This window comes from Castor canadensis, chromosome 13, assembly GCF_047511655.1.
Source record: "Castor canadensis chromosome 13, mCasCan1.hap1v2, whole genome shotgun sequence".
In the NCBI taxonomy this organism is placed as follows: Eukaryota; Metazoa; Chordata; class Mammalia; order Rodentia; family Castoridae; genus Castor; species Castor canadensis.
In genome coordinates, this window is record NC_133398.1 from 42861198 (window position 1) to 42882573 (window position 21376).

Genomic DNA, 21376 nt, shown 5'->3' on the forward strand with positions numbered 1-21376 from the left:
CCTATGAGGAGGGTTATAATGTGATCACACTCTTTCTATCCAAAATCTCCATAATAATGTCCTCTTCTCAAGATTATTAATTGTGTCTGTTCAATGTAACATTTTGCCTTATAATGTAGCAATCCACAGGTACCAGGCATTAGGGTATAGGGATCTTTTCAGGGCCATTGTTTTTTCTGTTACAAAGGCATGGCACATTTCTTAATTCTTTGTGTGTGTGTTCACGCACGTGTGTGTGTGTGTGTGTGTGCATATGTTTGTATGCATGTGTATTTTATATTGTTACTAGTTTATGTGAATGAAATATTTGCTAATATATATTTTCATTAATTATCATTGGAATTTAAGACAGAATTTAGGCCATCTTACTCAACTTGCTAATTCTTACAAATTTATCATTGTATAATTTTAAGTTGATTTTTCTTAAAAATTTTGAGTAGATTTGCGTTCCACATACAACTTTTCTTTACAAATTTGTGTGAAAAGAAATGTGATTTTCAAAAATATGATTTCTGGTAATCCTTGAACCAATTCATTTTCTTAAATAACATTTAAAATGTTTACTTACTCTTTAACTGTTCTGTAATTCAAACCTACCTCTTTTTGATTTATGGATGTGAACTTTTCTTGAATTTCTGCAAACATAAATTAGACATATTTTTCTACCTTATATCTCTCTTTTTTCTTGAAATCTGATTTCTTTGTTTGCTATTTTTGTTTTCCTCTCTTTGTTTTACATATACGATGACATTTCATTATTCATAAATTAGACAATAGAGTAACCAGTAAATAATCAGTAACTATAAATTATCTACATAGAAAACTAATGGCCATCCTAATAGAGGACACTGTTTCTCTAGATGAAATATAGCTGAAAACTGCAAAGCTCTGTGTACACATGTATGTGAATGCAAAAATGATACCTGCTGAAACTATTGCAAGAATGGAGGGAGGGGTGATAAAGCAGAGGGGTGGAGGGGGTGAATTCAAGCACAATGTATTTCATACAATGTAAGAATTGTTTGTAAATGCCACAATGTACCCCAACCCAGCACAACAATAAAAAAATTAAAAGAACAAAAATAAAACCAAAACTCTAGTCATGACCTGGGGTAGGAAATGGTTAAATCTGTGAGCTGTGCAGCTCATTTGGGGTAGACTAACATTATCAAAAACACCTCTTCACTTTTCTTTCTAGCTCTGACAGTCTTTGTATATGGGACTTCATAGACAAATTATTCATTTTTGCTTAGAGAACTGGTCTTTCTAGTTATTCTTAACCTAAGCTCCTTCAAAGCATAAATAGTGTTGTTTTTGTGAAGAGGACTGCAAATGGGACCAGTTAATTATCTCTTAGAATCCCAAACAACGGCCTATGACTAACAGGTACTGGTGTTTCCTGGGATTGTTTGGCCAATATGCATTTCTTCAGTAACCCCTCTGTGTCCAGTTATTGATTTGTATGTCTCAGTTTAGTTTTGTTGTTGACTTGAACATAATATTTCTGTGTTCTATAAATTTTTCACTGTGACTCATTTATTTTTCTAATTATTTGGAATGCTATGCAAGTTTTAAGATTTATCATTTCACTACATTTGTTTAGTAAGATTTCAGAAAAAGATATGGAGCCTCATGCTTCTAATCAAATGTGTATTCAGTGTTAGTAATTTCTCTGAATGTACATGAAGAACAGATGTGGGGGGGATTGTTAGAAACAATCGTGTAAAGGAAATACCCCAGGTGGAGAAATAATATATTATATGATATGATATTTTAAAAATAACCTGGGAAAACTTATCATATTTATATTTATTTGTCAATACCAGAATACAGCAATTTACAAATTGACCTCTGGATGTTATATATTTGATCCTTCAATATTTTCTTCACATTACCATCTTTTACTTGAGAAGGCAAAATTTTAGTGTCAGCGTGACCCTAGAATGCACCTAAAATATTTTAATGTCAATGTCCAAATAAGCACAGCCAGTGTGGTCTTTTGAAAGTCACTTAGCATTGCACTAATGAAAAGTGCATCTGATTAATTTTTGTAGTCATGTTTCTTGTTTTATGATGCCCCAGATGTTTCCTCCTCCTCCATTTAAATACTGCACACATTAAAAAGCATAAGCATATTTGTTTTCCAATGCAAAATTAAAACAGCCTGAACTCTAGAGACTACAAGCAGTATTATTTGACCTTGTATAGCCTACAGTTACAAAATTCACCAAATTATGATGAAACAAATAAGAGGTTAATGAAATGGCTTTGCTTCTTTCAAATTCAAAATAAATAATAATAATGCTGATGCGAACCAAATACGTTTATTTTTACTTCTTTTTGTCTCCCTCTCTAGTCTCCATTTTATATCTTACTTCAAATTTAAATTGTGTTTTTCCTGATTGTATTCTTTTTTAATTTTATATTTTAATTTTATTCTTTTATTTTTTGAGACCAGGTCCATGGATTAGGATGTAGACATTTTTGCAGAGTTATTATTTTCTGTGTCAGAAAGGTTTGGGACATACGGTGCCTCCTTGTGTGTTTGTATGTGTGTGTACTGTACTCACGTATATTGTTTTTCTTTTTTAAGACAGGGTTTTGCTACGTAGCCCAGACTCATGTAAAACTCTCAATCTTCCAACCTCAGTCTCCCAAGTGTTGGAATTATAGGTGTGAACTACCAGCATACATTGTCATTTAAGACTCAAAAGTTTTCTGTTCACTTTGCATAAATAGTTCAGTCATATGCACACGTGTACACATTTTATATAATACAATTATGTCATCTATTTTGTTCTCAAATATGGGTATTTTACTAATCATATTGCAATGAACTTGAATGTAGGGATTAACTTCAATGTAATGTTTTCATATATTTTAAACAGCTATATTGAGATAAAATTGCACACATTTAATGTATACAATGTAATAGATTTTAAAATATGTGTATTATAAGAATCCATTTCCAAAATCATGACAAATATATTTATTAATCATTTCTCAAAGACTCCATATTCCTCTGTAATTCTTCCTTCCCTCCCTCCCTCCACTCCCAGGCAAACCAAGATCAACTTTCTACAGAAGTTCAGTACATTCATTTTCATTCTCTATTTCCAGTACTCTATACAAGTAAACTCATATTATACTCCTGGCTTATTTCACTTAGCACATTTTTAATTCACTCATATTGGGATGCATATCAATAGTTCTTTCCTTTTTATTATTGAGTAGTACTCAATATTATACATATTTCATAGTTTCTTTATATTTACATTTATTAATTAACATTTGTGGTACATCCATAACCTAGCAGTTGCAAATAAAGTTCTTGAGATCATTTATGCACAGATTTTTAATATGAACATGTATTTCCACTTATCTTTGGAAAGTACCAATAAGTGAAATATGTAGATCTTAAGGAAGCTATGTTTTTAACTTCCTAATAAACTATCAATCTTTACTAATGTCGGTATACCATTTTACATCTCTACCATCTGTACATCACACAAACACACATCTCTCTATCTCTCTCTCTATCTAGATATCATCTATCTATATCTATCTTGATATCTATCTATCTATCTATGCATTTATATATATGTGAAACTCTGGGTCTTAGTATTGTTTGAGCAAGTCTAAGAATTGACATATTCAGGGTCAGTGAATGTAACAGTTTTCCATGAAATATTTTACATATTATTTCAAGTTTGACATAAAAGGAAATAATAAATTTCCAATACATAATACCATGGAGTAATTTTTCATTAGAAGCACAATTTCCAATGCAAGATTTAGCAAAAACTATGTGCAAATGAACAACTAATTCAAATGTACTTTGCTCTAGAGATTAAGCTATCATGATTATGTATTACTGGCGTGGAGCCTCTAGAATCCACCTTTCATTTGCTTATGGTTTATTTACTTCATAAAATTACATTGCTTGTTTTTCAAGAGTATTTGAAGAGTTCTAAGAGAAGTGATGTTTTCAAAATAAGGAATACCTTTAATACTATCTCATTATGTTAAAAAGTGATAAAAAAAATCTAATGACAATCATTTAGCCGCCTAGTACCCTTAATCATTAACCAAACCGTACAGATATGTCCATGATCCAAAGTCACTCTCTTGTAGCTTTGACCTTTCCTGCTAATGACTATCAATAGGTCTTCAGGCAGTCCCTTCAAAATACTTCCCAAATTATCCTCTAAATTATGAATTCTAGGATGTATCTGCCACATTGTTGAGAAGTTTGATAGCAAGAAGTATATTTGGGGACTGCCTGAATGACCAAAGTGGTAGAGCACTTGCTTAGCAATTATAAGGCCCTGAATTCAAACTCCAGTATTGCTCCCCACCAAAAAAAGAAAGAAATGTGTTTGGAAGAACAACAAGTAAGAAGGTAGCATAAGAACAATGCTTTCCTTTCTATAAGGTCACATTTCTATTAACATGAGGAAAAATTCTTTTTGGCAAAATTTTGTTAATATAGAAATCTTGCTATGTTATCAATGATGCGAACTGCAGAAGGTAAATAAAAATATAATAACATTTAATAAGCATAAATTTAATTGCTAAACTGCAATGGTTTTCCACTTTTAGAATTGATTATAACTTGAAATGTAAAATTTTTTTCATTCCCAAACAAATGTTCTTTTTCAAAATGTCTTTATGACTCAGCTATTAAGGAAATTGTCAGTTCCTCTAAAGAATAGGCAAGGCCAATATTAAAGCTGTCTTTGAAATCCTGGGGTTCTTTTCATACTGAGAAATAAAATACATTAACCATATTAGAATAATTGTTTTATATGTCACCTTTTGAAACTCTGTCACTAACAACAAACAATTCTAAAGTACGTGTTAATTCAGAGCCCTCATTCATAAGTTCACAGTTAAACATGAGAAGTTAATATGATTTATAATGAAATCTTATTGTCTGAAGAAAATAAAACTAAAATTGTGTTGTTTCCTGATTATTTTCCCAAAATTATTTTGTACATCAAAGATTTCTGAAATTTTTACAATGGTTTAAATGTCTGTTACTAATTGTCTTTAAATAAGTAAAGATATACTTGAGACATATAATTTAATCTTTTGACAAGGAAATGTATACTCACTTTATTCTTGAATCAAAATTTTAGTAAATTTATATTAAATTATTATAGAATTGCTTTAACTGAATGTGGTTTTGTTAGCTTTTTAAATTTTCTTTTCAAGGCAAACAAAATAATTCCATTAAAACCACAGGGAAGAAAGTAGGTAGACAGAAGTAATTACAGAGCTGGAACATCTCCAGAAAACTGGAGCTAACCTACTGATTATTAGAGCAGCATCTTTTAAGGCCACAAGTGATTTTAGATGAGCCTAATCCATCACTTCCTGTTTCCCCAAATGTCCTCTTCTAATACCTGCTGGAGCAATGGTCACATGGTAAAATAGGTAACAAATTTAGTTTTCAGTACAGAGAAACAGTCAAAATTCATGTATCAGCCATACCTCTGATAGATTAGGTAGTCTAAAGTGATTGTCCATATGAAGACATTTTAACTGGTTGTCTGGGGACTTTCTAAAATTACAGTTATCCACAAACAGATGATTATAGGAGGCCTTTAAAAAGTAAGACTTTTAGGTCTGTTTGAGCACTGAGGAGAACCAGAGCCAAGACATTGCCATTAAAGTGAGATGGTGAATTTTATGGTTCAATCAGGTTTTATCCTTAGGGAGTAATTATGTACCTAGCTTTCGTTTATTAAGTTGTACATTCCCCATGTCCAAGAAGTGATAACATAAACTAGAAATATATGTAAACCAGAAAGACAACACTAAAGAAAGAAAATTATTTTAAATTGATTTGTAAAAAATGACACTGAAGTTAGGGGCAGAAATCTGTGCAGAAACACTCCTCACACCATATTATATATAAAGTGATCAATAAATATTTGTTAAGTAACTGATTATATTAAACATGGCATCTAAGCATTAGAACCTTAGTTCAGTCAAAGAAACAAAGAATATATGACCTATGGGTATTTCTGGAATATCATTAAATTTCATATAGGAAGTTAGATAGGAAAACATGAATACATCATCAGATTATTTTCCTAACTTGTAAACCCTGGATTTGAGTGACAGTAAGTACTACATATAATGAGTGGGACAAGATAAAAATGACTCATTAAGTTCAACTTGAAAAAAAATGATAGAGAAGTAAAGGAAATACACACACACACACACACACACACAGACAAGAAATGTAGCAAATGAATTCTATCCTTTGTAAATTGCTCTGCACCAAGAGGTAATCTTCTACTTATCTTTGTATTAAGGGAGAATATAAACTAGCTGCTATAAAATTATAAGAGTATTTAGAACCAAGTCTCAAAGCATGCAGCTACAAACGATAATAGAACCTCAGGAAAAGTTGATACTGAATTTTAGAATGTTCAATTTCAAAGCATACATCTTTATTTCATATAACCAAAAAGCTGTCAGTATGATTTACTATACCAAGAAGATTCAAGCTTCAAACAGAACTCTGTTTGTATTCCCAGTTTTGTCACTTCTTTAAAAAGTAACTTGTTTAGTTAGACTCTCTCTTAATTCACTCTGGTCATGCATTGCACTGCATTATATTTTAACCTAAGTTATATTCCCTTAGTTTTGTCATGAAGAACAGGGCAAATAACTAGACTACTGCTATAATGGAGATTAAACATTACAAGATTAAGCAAGACCATAGAATCAGCACAATAGGATTATATATATAATACACAAATATTAACTCCAGAATTCCTACCTTTGTGGCTTACACACTGCAAGAATCTAAAAATATATATTACTAAAAAGCAACATGTTCATGCTCAATGGACTATTGAGGATTGTCCAGGAAGCCAATACAAATAACACAATGGGGAAGAAAGAGTACAGGTTCCACATTTTTACCAAGAATAGGCAGGGAGATTAACAAGTTACCTTATAGAAAAATTAAGAATATTTCTCTTTCTTTGACCTTGAATTCCATTTTCAACACTGATCACAGAAGGAACTATCAAGAAAGATGCATGATCAAGACAAGAATTTTGAGTTATTGTCTCCCTTTTCTCTAATATTCTGTAACAGAATTTCATAAGACATCATATGAATTATCATTGGGTTGTCTTTTACAGTCACACTGATTCAATATGATAATATTTACAAACTATGAATTCAAAATCCAGGATTGGCACCAAGACTAAAGAATAATCAACAGAAAGCAAGAAATCCCTTTTTCTCATAGCATTTATCATAATCTATTGTAAACATTTATGCTGAGGTCTTTGTTACTGGCTAGTATATAAATATCTTGAGGAAAAGAACTAGAACTTTCTGTTTTTACTATATATTTTTCCATCATACTGTCTGGTTTGTAGAAAGTGCACAAGAAATATAAAATGAATTTAGTTAAATTAAATGATTAAAAGTGACCCTGGAGAAGATATAAAGGAGGATGAGTTCCTTTTTTCATAAAAAAAGTAGTTACATTCAGGTTTATTTGACTTATGGTATAGAATTTGGAGTGCTTACCATGTGGTTGAGCTAAAAAAGTACACTCAAGAAGCCATCATGTTACCTTATATGATACCCATTAATAATGTGCAGTCTTGTCTCTTTGTCTATCAAAGAAGCCTCTGGAGTCCTTGCTACTCAACAACCACTGGTCAAAGGAACACACTTCTTAAGCTTACAAGTTTGGAATAAAAATCAATATAACCAAACATTGTTTTAACAACTGTCTTTCAGAGTTTCCAGCTTGGGTAGATGCACACAATGAAGAAACTTCTGGTATTGGACATAGATGTGTTTTAGAATCAGAAAGGTTTAGCATTGGTTAGAAAAACAAGTTTTTATGATTTATCTATATAGCATGTCAGAATGTTTATAGACCATCAATGTAAAGGAAAAAGGAGAGGCATGTGCTCATTAATGATGGGTAAGTACCTCAGTCTGTGAATGGGGTGTCTTAAAATGTATGGCATTCCTTGCAGGTGCAAAATGGTAAATTTTAAGAATTTAAATGAAACTTTAATTTTCAAGCATTCTAATTTGAGTACTAAGGAATCAGAATGTCAGGCACTAATAAAGATATTGTAGCTTGGAAAAACTATGATTCAAATAGAACACCTGTAGCATTTTCTTCAAATGAGATTTAATTATGCAAGAAATATTCATTTCTTTTCAGTTGAAATTTCTTGTATACAGTAATACTCTTAACAATCAAGTCCAATGGATAGAAATGAAAAGAATTCAAATGTGTGCCCAATGAATTTAAGAAAATGTGTAACTTTTAAGAAATAGTTTTCATAATTTTATGCAGAAGTCCTTTTTATATGTTATGAGCCTTAAATAACGTGAATCAATTAATGATTTTGCTTCTTTTGCAATAGAAATTCAATAGTTGAATTTTTTTAGCTTTCTATTTTGAGAAAATTATTGATTCATATGTAGTTTTAAGAAGTAATACAGAGAGATCACTTCATCCATTTTTCCCAGAGTAAAAACATATTTCTTAGCCATATTATAAAGGAGGTGAGTATTCAGATTTTAAAAATCTTTTGACCTTATTCAACTTTACCAATTTTGCATACACTAAGTATGTATATAAATTGAGTATGTACATGCTTATGTGTGTGTGCTTAGTATATGTTCTCTATCACACATTAACATTCCAATCACCACCATACAGAATAATTATATCACAAGAATCCTATATGTAGCTCTCTTATAGTTACAGCTACCATCTCCACCATTACTTCCCCACCCCTGGAAACTACTAATCTATTTTTGCCTCTATAGTTTTGTTGTTTCAAGAATGCTATATATTAAAATTTTATAACATGAAATCTTTTGAACTTGGCTTCCCATACTGAACTTAATTTTCAGTCTTGGATCTATCAGAGTTGTGGATATAGTTTCTTTAATGCTGAGTAATATCTTGTGACATGGAAGTAGGACAGTTTTCTTTTTACCAACAAGGTGTATAGCGTTTGAGTGAATATAAGAGTCCTTCTAGAAGGAATCAATGCCTAACAGCACAAGTTTTGGATTATGTGGGAAGTGCATGTCTGTTTTTTTAGGAACTACAAACACTATTTTAGAATGATTATCATTTTCGATCCCTTGAGGAAATGCATGAGTCATCCATTTTCCCCATATCTTAGCCTTCATTTGATGTTCTCATATTCTAACTTTTGGTTTTGTTTTTATACTCAGCTAGAAATATCTCATTTTGTTTTAAATTTGCATTACTGTAATGATTAAAGATGATAAATATATTTTTGCAGGTCTTTTTTCCATCTCTATGTTGTCTTTAGTAAAATGACTGTTTTTTCCCATTTTCTCACTGGATTTTTGTGGGGTTCTGTTCATGCTTTTTACAAAGTTTTAAAAGCTCTCATATAATCTACATAAAAGTTATGTGTTAGATATATGCTTTGAAAATATGTATTCCATTACCTAACATACATTTTTATCCTCTTCACAAGGTTTTTTGCAAGACAAAAACAATAATTTTAATGTGGTTTGGCTTGTCTACTTTTCCTTTTATGTACTTCCATTCTAAGAATTTTTTATCCAGCCTGGTCCCAGAAAACATTTCTACATCTTACATTTAAGTCTGTGTCAATATTGAGCTAAGTTTTGTAGAAGGCATGAAGTTTGGATTGATATTTTTATTATTTGTTGTAAGGTGATTCTTCTTTTGTTGAATGTGATATACTACAACTTTGTTTAACTCGGGTTTGTTGTCTTTTCTTGTAAAGGATTTTTTTAAAGAGCAGTTTTAGGTTCATAGCAAAATTGGGCATACAGCATAGACATTTCCCATATACCCACCCATTTGCATGCACAGCCCCTTCATTATCAACATTTTCCGCAGCACTGGTGCCCCTGTTATAACTGATAAACCTACCTTGATACATCATTATCACCCAGAATCTATAGTTTATACCTCATGTCATACATTCCACAGGTGTATTGGTCAGCTTTCCATCACTGTGACAGAATACATGAGAGAAACTTATTTTGTGCTCTTGGTTTCAGAGGCTTCCATCCTTGGTTACTTGTTTTCCTTGTTTCTTGATAGTACATCGTAGAGAAAGGGCAGTGTGAAGGAAAACTATTTACCTCATGATAGCTGGGAAGAAGAACGGGAGAGAGGGGGAAAGAAGGGGAGAGAGAGACAGAGAGAGACAGAGAGAAAGAGACAGGAAGGAAGGAGAGGAAGGACAAAACATACCTTTTAAAGTCACACCCTCAGTGACTTAGTTCCTCTGGTTCCCACCTCCTAAAAGTTTTCGCTGTCTCCCTCTAGTGCCAGTAGTTGGAGCCCATGACTTCAACACATGAACCTTTGAAGTATCTTCCAGACACAAAATGTAGTAACAGTTTGGACCAATCAATGATGACATGGCAATACAACACAGAATATTTTCACTACCCAGGAATCCTCTGCCCACCATCTACTCTTTCCTCTCTCACCTTACCCAATGGAACCAATAATCGTTACTTCATTTATTTGTCTTTTCTAGAATGTTATATAATGAGAATCATAGTTCATTGTAGCCCATTTAAGTGGGTTTCTTTCATCTAATATGCATTTAAGTATCATCCTTGTCTTTTCAAGGCTTTATTATTTTTTCTTATCATTGAGTAGTATTTCATTGTTTGGATGGTCACAGTCCATGAAAATATTCAGATGATAATATTTATTTTATGAAGGACATCTTAGTTGCTTATAAATGTGAGCAATTACAAATAAAGCTTCCATAAACATCGTGTGTGGTGTTTACATGAACATTTTCTCTATTCCTGTGGGTAAACAGCGAGGAGCAGAACGATTGTATAGTAAGAGATGTTTAGTTTTATAAGAAACCACCAAACTCACTTTCAAGGTGGCTATAAAATTTTGCATTTCCCTCAGCAATAAATAAGAATCCTTGTCACAACTTCTTATTGCCAGTGTTCATGATTTTGGTCATTCTAATAGCTGTACATCTCATTGTTTTAATTTGCATCTCCCAATGAAATATGATATAGTATATCATTTCTTGTGCTTATTTGCTATCAGTATTTTCTTCTTGAATAATAGCTAATGATGTTAGATCTCTTTTCCTGTGTTTACTTAGAAAGATTGGTATTAATTATCCTTTAAATATTTTGTAGAATTCATAATTCTATGCTCTCTGTCAATGAGTTGAAATGCTAGATTCCCTAAATAAATGACATTATATGACATGTGTCTTCCTCTACCTGACTTATCATTAACATAGTGTCCTTCAGTTTCATCTTCACTATGAGATAATAGAATTTCTTAATTTTTAATGTTGAAAAATATTCCACTTTGTATATACACCACATCACTGTTTATCCATTGATGCACATGGTCATTATGAACACAAGAATGCATTGAACACAAGAGTGCAGATATGTGTTTGATATACTCATTTCATTTCCTCAGATATGAAGAAAATCTGAGGGATTGGTGGATCATAAGGCAGTAAATTCTACTTTTAATTTCTTGAAAAGTATTCATGCTTGCTTCCCAAATAGGTCTAGTTTACAATCCTATCAACAATATGTTACTTTTTCTCCACATCTTATCTTTTATTTGATTAAAAATATCCATTCCAACAGATGTGTCATAATGCCACATTAGTAATGCATATATTTACATAGGAGTAGGATTGATGTAGGGGTATCTACGTAATATTTAACTGAAAACATTTTTTAAACAATGGCAACAGGACAGAATGATTTATCCTGGGGGATGTTCCATGTGTGTTTGAGAATGAGTATTCTGCTACTTTTGAATGAAAAGTTATTTATAGATCACTTAGGCAGATTTTATCTAAAATATATTTCAAGTTCAATGTTTCTTCATTGATTTTTAAGTCTACATGGTCTGTCCATTGTTAAAATTTGGGTATTGAAGTCCTTACTATTTATTTTAGTGTAGCCTGACTTCATGATAATATGTTTTCTTTGTTCTTTTTTGTTTTTATTTTTATTGATTTCTTGTATAATTAATATCCTTAAATGACTGGTGATACAATTCAACAATTTACATTCAATATGAAAATATTTAAAATGTATACATTTTCCATTATTTTTATTTTAAATAAACCAGTAAGTGAAAATAACCAAAGTTGATGCTGCACCAAAATATGTTATCACCCAGAAATATAGTTCGAATAGCAAACATTTTACTTTGAACAGGTTCACAATCAGTGTATGCAATGTATAGACTCCAAGACCTTTCCACTTCAGTCACCTCATATTGTCATGTTACAAAGAATGTGTAAAGGTTGTGGGTATGGAGAAGATCAAAAAGAAAAAAGAAAAGAGCACAAGTTCTAAAAGTGATGAGAACAAATATACTTGGTATTCTTCAGAATTGAGATGTTGTGACAAGCAGGCTTTTTATTCACACCAAACAGATCAGTAATATGGGAATGTTAAATTACTTGAGCAAATATTCTGGTAAATGATTGCCAGCATGGGGTAGTGATATGTACCTTGTAGCAAAACAAACAGAAATAAGCATATAAACCATAGGAGATCTGAACCAGCTAATGCGAACCAAGATGTATTGTGCACTTCTGTAAAGGTCACAATGTACCCCTCCCCGGTACAACTATAATATGTGAATGTATGAATGAGTGAACAAATAAATAAATAAATAACAAATAAACTTTACTATAAAATTAAGTAAGCAACTAATTTTCACATGTTCTTTTGGTTAAAATTATTTGATGTTAAGGCAAAACAGAGGACTTGGGCTATGGATGAAATTGTAGAGCACTTTCCTAGCAAGTGCAAGGCCCTGAGTTCAATCCATGGTAGAGCAAAAAACAAAACAAAATGTGAAAAGCAAGAAGGAATGTAATATCTAAGTGCCATATAAATAAGACTTATAGGCCCCTGAACTTACATGAGTAACTCTTCTGCTAAATATAAAGATGAAACTTTTCCAATGTATCCAAAAGCTCAGAATGAATTTTTATTTTCAAACAACATTATACTGCCACTTACTGACCTTTACCTTCAGCTTGAAAATTTCCCTTTAGCATTTCTTTCAAGTCAGGTCTGGTGTTGATAATTTCTCTCAGTTTTTATTTGAGAATGTTTTGATCTCCCACCTTTTTTTTTTTAAGAACAGTATTATTGGGGATAGAGAGTTCTTGGTTGAAAGGTCTTTTATTTCTTTTCTTTCCTTTTGCCTTCTCCTCTTCTTCCTTTTCTTCTTCCTCCTCTGTCTTCTCCTCCTCCTCCTCCTTCTTCTTCCTCCTCCAATTTGTTCTTCTTCTTCCTCCTCCTCCTTCTTCTTTCTTCTTCTTCTTATTTTTGTGCATATATTATCCCACACCTTACTGTCTTCTTGGCTGACAAATATTCTGGCAATCTTATAGACATTCTCTTGCAATAACAGTCACTTTTCTTTTGCAGCTTTTAGAATTTTGTCTATAATTTTTGATGATTTGACTCTAATTCATTTTGATGTAGGTCAGTTTGGAATTATCCTATGAGGTATTAATTGAGCTTCCTGAACATGGATTTTTATTTTCTACCTTAGACTTAAACATATTTTGCCATTATTTCTTTGAAAATGCTTTCTATATCTTTCTCTCTTCTCCATCTGACAACCCAATAATGTGTTTATTATTCCACTTGATGTTCCCCCCTAAGTCTATTAAACTATCTTCATTGTTTCTCATGCTATTTTCTCTTCAGATATAATGATTTTAACTTACCTGTCTTAAATTTACATATTCTTCCTTCTGTTTGATCTAGTCTGTTCTTGAGCAACTCTATTAATTTTTAAGATGTAATTATATTTTTCAACTCTTTGATTTGTTACATATATAAATATATATGTGTATTCTATCTCTGTTGAAATTTTTACTTCATTCTGTATTGATATCTTTAATTGGGTGAGCATCCTTATGATTATTCCTTTAAAATTTTCTGTAAATTAAATCACACATTTCTGTTTTTATTGCAGTTGGCTTCTGGAGATTTATCATATTTATTTGAAAGAGAATTCCATATGTGCTCATTTACTTTTATTCTCTGTCTTGATTTCTGAACATTAAATTAAAAAAAAAGCCACCTCTTCCTGTCTTATTAGGAGCATCTCATATAAGAAATATTCTTCCTCAATTAGCCCAGCCAGAAGCTCTAAGTCCCTCTCTACTCTCCATGTCATCTGAACCTCTGTCTTTGTTTTTAGTGGGCACCAAGGTATTAGAAGGTGCCAAGAAGTGCTATTGCATTGAGAGAGGAAAGATAGAAACTATTTCCTTAAGCTGTAATTGGAAAGGGTTGGATGTTACAGCTGATCTAATTCCTTCTTTCCTTGTAGAGAAGCTGAGATCTCTAGTTTATCTTTCACTCATGCTGCCCTACATTACAGAGAGGCTTCATAGAAACTGCACGTTTTAGTTCAGACTGCTCACTTTGAACCAGGGGAGACAGATTTTGAGTATTTGGAAGTCTAAATACCTTTTTGTTCTTGGTGGCCTTAAAGATTCAAGAATGGAGAACTCAGAAACTCCCAGAAGTACATTATTTAGGATCCAGTCCCCTGAGTTTGTGCTGTAATATGTGCAGTAAACAATGTGTATAAGTACCTGGATTTATTGTTAAGAGAAAGCCAGAGAAGAAAGTATGCAGAATGCTCTCTTTCCTGATCTTGGTGGCAGAGGTCTCCAGTATCTTTTCAGAGAGGTTTCAGGGTTGGAATTATCTTTGGAAGAAGGTGCAAGGAAAGAACATTCTCTTGTTAAGGCATGCAGGAGCCTCACATTCTCCTAGCAAACAGGGACATTTGGTTTGAACTTATCATGGAGCAAGCTGGGGAAGAAGTCACAATCAGAGCCCACTTTCAGGTTCAGGTATAGAGAAGTCTCCCAGCTTTCCTACAAGGAGAGATTGCATGGATTTATCCTGAGAAGATCAGGGAAGACCGCATATGGATTGCTTACTCTCCTGTTTAAGTTTGAAGAGGCTTAATCTTTATTTGCTATGTAGTCTCCCACATACAGGCATATTAGAGGCTAGAACTACAGGGAGCTACTAGAAAAGTGTGTGTCCAAACCTTTTGTAAGGAGAAGTTGGAGACTAGACTAACTCCAAGGCTATAGCTTCTGGGTGTGTTTACATCATTCAAAAACTATCCTGTTTTGTTTGTGGGAAGGAAAATCCCTCAGTGCCAACTCTCTGCCAGTCCTCAAGCCAAGTGCTTTAAAAGATAAGCCTTCCAAAGCCTGGCTATTGTAAATAGTGCTGCAATAAACATGGATATTCAAGTGGTTCTATCATATCCCAGAGCACATTCCTTCTGATATGCCCAGGAGTGGTATTACTGGATTGTATGGTAGTTCTGTTTTTGGTTTTTTGAGAGACCTCCATATTGCTTTCCACAGTGGCTGCACTAATGTAAATTCTCATCAACAGTGTAGAATGTGTAATTATTTCTTTTCCTCACATTCTTGCCAGTATTTGTTGCTGTTTGTGTTATTGATGATAGTCATTTTGACTGGCGTGAGGTGGAATTTCAATGTAGGTTTGATATGTATTTCCTTTATGGCAAAGGATGCTGAGCATTTCTTCATATGTTTACTGGACATTTGTACCTCTTCTTTTGAGAATTATCTGTTCAGCTCATTTGCCAACTTATTCAGTAGGTTGTTGATTCTTTGATAGGGTAGTTTTTTGAGATACCCATATATTCTGGTTATTAATCATTTGTCAGATGTATAAGTGGCAAAGATTTTCTCCCATTCTATAGGCAGTCTCTTCCATCTGGTGAATGTTTCCTTTGCTGTGGAGAAGCTTTTTGTTTCATGCATTCCCATTTGTGAATTCTTCCTCTTAATTGCTGAGCTATTGGAGTTCCATTCATAAAATTACTAACTATGTCTATGTGGTCCAGTGTGTTCCCTATATTTTCCTGGATTAATGCACTGTTTCAGATCTTACATTAAGATCTTTAATCCATTTTTAATTGATCTTAGTACAAACTGAGATAGTAGGATCTTCTGCAGGTGGAAATCCAGTTTCCCAGAACCATTTGTTGAAAAAGCTATCTTTTCTTCAACGCATATTTTGGGCACCTTGTCAAAAATCAAATGCTGTAAATGTGTGGGTTCTTCTTGGGGTCTTCTATTCTATTTCATTGGTCATCATGTCTGTTTTTGTGCCAGTACCATGCTGCTTTTATTACCATGACTCTGTAGCATAACTTGAAGCCAGGCATTGTGATACCTCCAGTGTTCCTTTTTTGGCTCAGGATTGCTTTGACTCTTTGAGGTCTTTTGTACTTTCATATGAACATTAAGATTAACTTTTCTATATTTGTGAAGGATGTCTTTGGTATTTTGAGAAGGATTGCATTGATATATGTATATATATATATATACATATATATATATACACACACATATATATATATATATGTCATTTTCACAATATTGATTCCATGAGCATGGGATGTCCTTCTATCTTCTTATGTTGTCATTGATTTCTTTCTTTAGTGACTTGTTATTTTCATTGTATATGTCAGTCACCTCCTTCATTAAATTTATTCCTAGATATTTTAATGTTTTTGAAGCTTTTGTGGATGGTATTATTTTCCTGACTTCTTTCTTAGACTGTTCCTTGTTTGAATATAGAAATGCTACTGAATTTTGTATGTTGATTTTGTATTCTGCTACTTTGCTGAAGGTGTTTATGAGATCTATGTGTTTTTTAGTTGAATTTTTTTGGGTCTTTCAGGTAAAGGATCATATCATCAAAAAATAGGGACAATTTGACTTCTTTCTTCTCTATTTGAAACCTTTGCATTTCCTGTTTTACTGGCTGGGAATTCCAGCACTATGCTGAATAAGAGTGGGGAGAGTGAAAACTTTTGCTTCATTCCTGATTTTGGAGGAAATGGTTCCAGTTTTTCCCTATTTAGTATGGTCCAGATGCCCAATGACTAATGACTAGATTAAGAAAATGCAGTATATATACAGAATGGAGTATTATTCAGCCATAAAGAAGAACAAAATTATGTTGCTTGGTGATAAATGGATGAAATCAGAGAACTTCATGCTAAACAGAGTAAGTGAGCTCAAAACATCAAATGTTGCATGTTTTCCTTTATATGTGAAACCTAAACCTATAAGTTAAATGTATATATAGATACATATATGATCACGTGTCTATCGTATTACATATATATATAGAGAGAGAGAGAGAAAGAAAGAAAGAAAGAGCTAAAGAGAGAGAGACAGTGAGAAAAAGAACAAAATTGAATTAATAAGTCTATCTGAGGGAACTTCCAGGAGCAGGAGAAGTATAGAAAATGTTAGAGAATCAAAAATCTTGAAATAACCATTATATATGTGAATATAATATAATGTACTCTACTGTAGTTTGTTGAATATTAGGGGAACATTGTAAAAGAGAATGAGTAAGTACTGGGGGGATTAATTGGATTAAAGGACAATACATATAGGCATGAAATACCAAGGCAAAACCCCTTTGGACTATCAATATGCACTTTAAAAAAGTAAGTGCAGGAGTGAAAAATTGGTCTTTTCTGGTAGTAGATACCAGTGGGAGGTGGGTGGGCGCAAGGAAAGGGGGAATGAGGGTGAAAGTGGTAGATGTATTTTGCATCTATATATTAAAATAGAAGAATGAAAATTGTTGAAATTATTCTAAGAAAGGCAAGAGGAAGAACAATAGAGGGGTAAAACCAACTAAGATATAATGTAAGTACATAAGTAAATAGCAAAATGTATCCCCCTGTAGAAATAATATATGCTAATAAAATAATTTAAAAAATAAAAAGGAAAGAAAAAAATTAAAAGAAATAAAATTTTTTAAAAAGACTTAAACCTTTCACCACATAATACAGATATTATGCACTATGCACTCTACAAATCCTTCTTAGAAAGAAGCTGAGATTTGAGGATTTGTCTAGTTATAAGGAGTTGCATTTAGTTTGAGTTTAGAGCATGAGTGTAGTTCCACTTTTCTTTCCTGTTTTGATGGGATATTTTCTCAGTTATATTGAATATGGGAGCCTTTCATCTAACTTCTGACTAATTCTTCAGAGAGAATATATCAGTTTGTAGGTGTTTATTTGCTATTTCTGTAGGAGAAGGAGGGATAGTCAGGAGCTTCCTAATCCTGCCATGTTGATGATGGTATTTATGTGGATAGGTTCTTGGTTTTACTGTCCAGTTATTTTGTTTTTATGTAGAGAATCATAGATACAAAAACCATGCTTCCACTAAAATAGCCTCCTCTTGCCTTGAATTTTAGCAAAAATATTTATGATGATTCTTTGATTTGTTTACTGAAGTTAGATCATAATTCAACTTAAATATGCAGATTTATTTTCCTCTTGGAGGATACATGCTGTGACCTTCATAGGAAGTCACTGTAGTCAACAGTGTCTTCCCATATGATTATTAATTCATACTCTGATGCTTTTTCCTATGCATGTCGAGATAGAAATTTTTATCCTGTATAATTTCCACCTTTCAGAACATAAGATACCTAAGGATTCATGAGACAATTGATGTCACCTGTTTTGAAATAATAAAATACATTATGTTCTACATATTTTGATAAAATCATTTTGTGACTGCACTAAAATATTCAGGTAAATGTCAAAAATCACAGTCTGATGAACTAACTTAAATTCAATGGAATAGTCAACCATAAATTTCAATTTCAATATGCCTTTTGTAAAGTTGTCTATGTGAAGGCACTAACTGTTTAACCAACAATTTCCTGGGAACTTAAGGGTGTTCCAAAACCTGGTATTAAATCCTGAAGTAGCTTATAAATCATTGTTTAATATTTGAACATCTACTAAATTGTTCAGATCAGTTCATCTTCTCTGAAGTAGATACATCCCCTGAAAGGGTTCACAACAGCAGCATAGCTGCAAAAAGTGAAAATGAAATTGTCATGTTTAATCACTTCCTATCCCAAGAAGAAAGATGTAAGCATGAAAATGGAATCATTCAAGTCAGAATGAGGCCAACTGCTATGAATAATAATTCCACAGTGAAACAAGCTTGTTCATTTTGCATTCTGAGCAACTAATATAGTGTTGAAAGCATAAGATAGTCAAAAGTTCTTGAAAGAATGAAGGAATCAATGATTGGAAGGACAATTGTTTTCTCTTGGAATAATGAATGAAGAAGCAAACAGCATCCACATTAAGAAAGAAAACAGCATAAAAGTGCTCACTAACAGGAAGTCAGGACATTAAACAGGAAGCAGAAGTGAATTTTAATCACATAAACTTGTGTATGAATCTTGTTTCAATCAGTAATTATTATATGATTTGAGAAAACATCTTCATCAGTTTCTGCATTTGTAAAATGAATAAATTATTAACTATCTAGCTAAACTGTAACAAAAAATGTGCGTACGCAGAACTTGACCACTTAGCACACAATAATATTTTTCTCCCTGTCCTTTTCTTTGAATAAACCTACAAAGTATAACAATGAAACATGTTTACTAAAGAAACCTGTAACACTTTTTATTTTGTTATGCTTAAATTCCTTTGATAATACTGGAAATAAGAAGAATCTAACCAGAATTATTTTTATTCCTTTTAGTTCAGAGATAATTCCCCATATGCCATATCCATCATTCTTAGCAGAAACTATTGATAATTATTGACTTATATGTTCAGTGGTGCACATGTTTTCATATCAATTTTAATTAAGTACAAATTGCTTTGTATCTTGAACACTTATTTCCAGTGAGTGGATTTCTATAATTTTTTGGTGTGGTACAAAAAAATTACTTTTTTTGAAATTATTTTTAGCTAAAAGAATACCAAACTCTAATTCTTAAAAAAGGCTGCCAAAATAGAGACAGAGAAGCACTTTTGAAATGGATTTAGAATAGAAAAGGCTGGTAGTGAGCATCAGGGGTAAAGAGACACCAGATATATTCTTCACTTCTTCACTTTCTTTCCTGGATTTTTTCTTTACACATTTCCTTCACCTTATAACTCACATGATTTATGAAAACGTTTTAAGTACATGTGATTCAAGTTTAAAAATTTTCCCTTAACTTCCTAACAGTGTATATATAGGTCATCAGATATGCTACTATTGGACAAAGAACCACACTTGATTCTCAGTGCTAGCAAAGATAGCTGTGATGCCAGCCTGTGAGATTAATCTTATAGGACATACGAAAATATCATGAGCATGTTAATAAGTGAGATCTCCTGACTAATGCAATAATAGTTTTTTCTTGATTACTTCTCAGTGGTCTTGGATCAAATCATGTCTTACTGCAGCTAAGGGAACATGATTCTTTGAACCAGACAAATATATGGTGTGATAGCAGTCTGCCTCGAAAAATAACAGACAATAAGAATGCCTAAAACAAATTGAGTGAAATTTATATTTCAAATATTTCCAGTGAATAGATTTCTCTGGACCCATGAGCAAGAAGATCAGACATGATAGTGAACACAGTAGACTTTCATGGCAATTGTAAGAAGCTTAGCTAGTACTTTGTCTTAATTTGAGACTCAATCACATACTGCCTATGACATCTGGCATATAATTGCTTTATCTTGTTATTTAATTTTTCATACATGTATATCAAATGCACTATCAGAATAAATATTTCTGGAGGGCACATGCCAAAAATATCCTTAATTTACCCACGATTTTTTACACATTTATGTACATTCTTGACAAACATCTGTTGCAAGATTAAGCCAAATAAAGAAGGTCCATGCTAGTCTATTAGCCATGATCACTGCACATAAAAGCAATGAAGGTCAACAGGTACCACACTGTAGAGCTTGAAGGCAATTGTGACAAATGCCTCATAGCAGTTATCAAAGCTTCTATAAATGACTAAGAATTAGCTAAAAGCACTAAAGGTAGAACAGGAAAGGTGTTCCTTTCTTCATTCTGTTCACAATACCATGATTTTAGAGTCCAGAAACTAGTTCTTCATTTGCTACATATTTCAGAATTTGAACCTAAAGTCATACTCTACGTCCATTTCATTTACAAGTGGAGATAAATGGAGAAAAAATATTTTGAATTTCTGTAGATTTTCAACCTCAAATAGGGAACTTTTGTCCCCATGAAAGTCAATTGCCAATCTCATTATAAATATATGGTTTATTCTAATATTCTTGGTGTAATCAAAACATGTGCATGTGCGCACACACACACACACGAAATAATCAAAGAACAACTAAGTGAGAGAAACAAAGACTATTTAGTTTGAACTTCCTGTAGCAAGGTAGTCAGTCACTGTCACTTGTGTTTGGCAGACCTAACGGCAG